This window comes from Ranitomeya imitator, chromosome 4, assembly GCF_032444005.1.
Source record: "Ranitomeya imitator isolate aRanImi1 chromosome 4, aRanImi1.pri, whole genome shotgun sequence".
Taxonomy (NCBI): Eukaryota; Metazoa; Chordata; class Amphibia; order Anura; family Dendrobatidae; genus Ranitomeya; species Ranitomeya imitator.
The window spans coordinates 89,988,169-89,990,754 of record NC_091285.1 but is presented as its reverse complement, the minus strand read 5'-3'; the positions used below and the strand labels follow the sequence as shown (position 1 = coordinate 89,990,754).

The window sequence follows — 2,586 nt, the reverse complement described above, 5'->3', positions numbered from 1 at the left end:
TAACCAGAAAGAAAACACTTAAGCAAATACAAAAGAAGATTAAAACACATGTAAGTTTGTATGTTAGTAAAATCATAAGAGTAAGTTCAAAACAATTTTCAAGCACATATCATACTGGCAGCAGTGGGATGAAAGCACATGCAAATTTTGTCTGTTTTCATAATTATAAGAATAAGATCAAAAGATTTTCAAGAACTCATACTGCTGAGTCATACTCAGCATGATTAAGTAGGCTTCCTTAGAGTAAGTGAAGTACATTTGACAACATTTAAAATTAGTGCATGTTGGAAAAAGGGCATGTCTCTAAACATTAGGAAAAACCAATGATTCTATCAACGGTCTTTATCTTAACCGAAAACCGAAAAATCATACAAATACAAAAGAAGATTAGATCACATGCTAATTTGCATGTTAGCAAAATCATAAGAATAAGTACAAAAACATTTCAAGACCTCATAATACTGGCAGCAGTGGGATTAAAGCATATGCTAATTTTGTATGTTAGCATAGTTATAAGAATAAGATAAAAAGGTTTTAAGGAACTCTTACTACTGGCAGCAGTGGGATTTGAACCTACAGGTCTGTTGTAAAATGGTTAAGTCTCTAAACAATAGGAAAAAACAATGATTCTATCAACTGTCTTTTCCTAAACAGAAACCCACACACTCATGCAAATACAAAATCATTTGAATTAGATCAAAATGTTCTGAAGACCTACTGGCAGCAGTGGGATTTGAACCCACGCCTCTGAAGAGACTGGAGCCTTAATCCAGCGCCTTAGACCACTCGGCCATGCTACCTTAATATACTACATGAAAAAAGCTTCCTTAGAGTAAGTTTAGTGAATTTTCCTACATTTTAACTTCTTGAAGGTGGAAAATGGATAGGTCTCTAAGCAAAAAGGAAAAAGGAATTATTCTATCTACTGTCTTTTGCAAAACAGCAAAGCATGCACTCATACAAATACAAAATAATAAAACACATGCTAATTTTTCTATTAGCAAAATCATAAATATAAGCTAAGAAGTTTCAAAGTCATAATACACGGGCAGCAGTGGGATTTAAACCCACGCCTCCAAAGAGACTGGAGCCTAAATCCAGCGCCTTAGACCACTCGGCTATGCTACCTTTAACAGCATGATTTTTACGATTCCTTATCTTAACTGAAAACCGCAAAATTATACAAATACAAAAGATTAAATCACATGTTAATTTGCATGTTAGCAAAATCATAAGAATAAGTACAAAAACATTTCAAGACCGCATAATACTGGCAGCAGTGGGATTAAAGCATATGCTAATTTTGTATGTTAGCATAATTATAAGAATAAGATAACAAGGTTTAACATAGCATAATGTTCTAGAATAGTCTGTTTAATCGCCGCATACTCACAGTTCCCCCGATGGTCCATAGCTCTATAGGCTTCAGCAGCTCCACCCTCTAAGAGCCCCACAAGATGTCGAATTCGCTCTCTTTCCGGGACTTCCATTAATCAACACTGATGCTCAAAGTCCTGGAAGAAGCCCTCAATGTCGCCTGCAGCCTCATTAAAGGGCTTAAAGTCTTTGTGGGACACTCTGGGGAGTTCCCTCATGGTGGGTGCTGAGGTTACAGTCTGTCTGGAGCTTCTAGCTGCTTCCAAAGCGATCTGCTCCAGCAATGCCATCTCCTGAGCTCTGTGAATGGCCTCCCTCTTATCGTCTATGGTGGCCTCTTCTCCCAGAAATGCCAACTCCTCCTCGTACCACACAACCCACTGACTTTTTTGGGTATTTACCTCCGGCTGCAGTCTTTCCTTCATTTGCTGTGAGGATCTTTCCTCAGTGTCATCTTGCAGGCGAACTCCTTCCAAAGCCTCAATTAGCTGCTCCTTGTAGAGTCCTTTAAAACGGACTCCTACTTGACAGGGAGAAGGACTTGGGGATCCTAGTTAATGATAAACTTACCTGGAGCAGCCAGTGCCAGGCAGCAGCTGCCAAGGCAAACAGGATCATGGGGTGCATTAAAAGAGGTCTGGATACACATGATGAGAGCATTATACTGCCTCTGTACAAATCCCTAGTTAGACCGCACATGGAGTACTGTGTCCAGTTTTGGGCACCGGTGCTCAGGAAGGATATAATGGAACTAGAGAGAGTACAAAGGAGGGCAACAAAATTAATAAAGGGGATGGGAGAACTACAATACCCAGATAGATTAGCGAAATTAGGATTATTTAGTCTAGAAAAAAGATGACTGAGGGGCGATCTAATAACCATGTATAAGTATATAAGGGGACAATACAAATATCTCGCTGAGGATCTGTTTATACCAAGGAAGGTGACGGGCACAAGGGGGCATTCTTTGCGTCTGGAGGAGAGAAGGTTTTTCCACCAACATAGAAGAGGATTGTTTACTGTTAGGGCAGTGAGAATCTGGAATTGCTTGCCTGAGGAGGTGGTGATGGTGAACTCAGTCGAGGGGTTCAAGAGAGGCCTGGATGTCTGTCATGATCCCAATGGCAGGGGATCACTAAAGGACAAGCACAGATACAAACATGCTCTAGGGCGATGGAACCTGAGCTGACCGCGACCCTGAACCTAACA

The 2,586-nt window shown here is 40.3% G+C and overlaps 1 non-coding gene across 1 annotated transcript; it reads right to left on the bottom strand.

Moving 5' to 3' along the window:
* Window positions 1–718: 718 nt before the first annotated feature.
* Window positions 719–800, bottom strand: TRNAL-AAG (transfer RNA leucine (anticodon AAG)). Its single transcript has one exon. It is a non-coding gene; the product is annotated as a tRNA-Leu (tRNA).
* Between the last annotated feature and the right edge of the window lie 1,786 nt (window positions 801–2,586).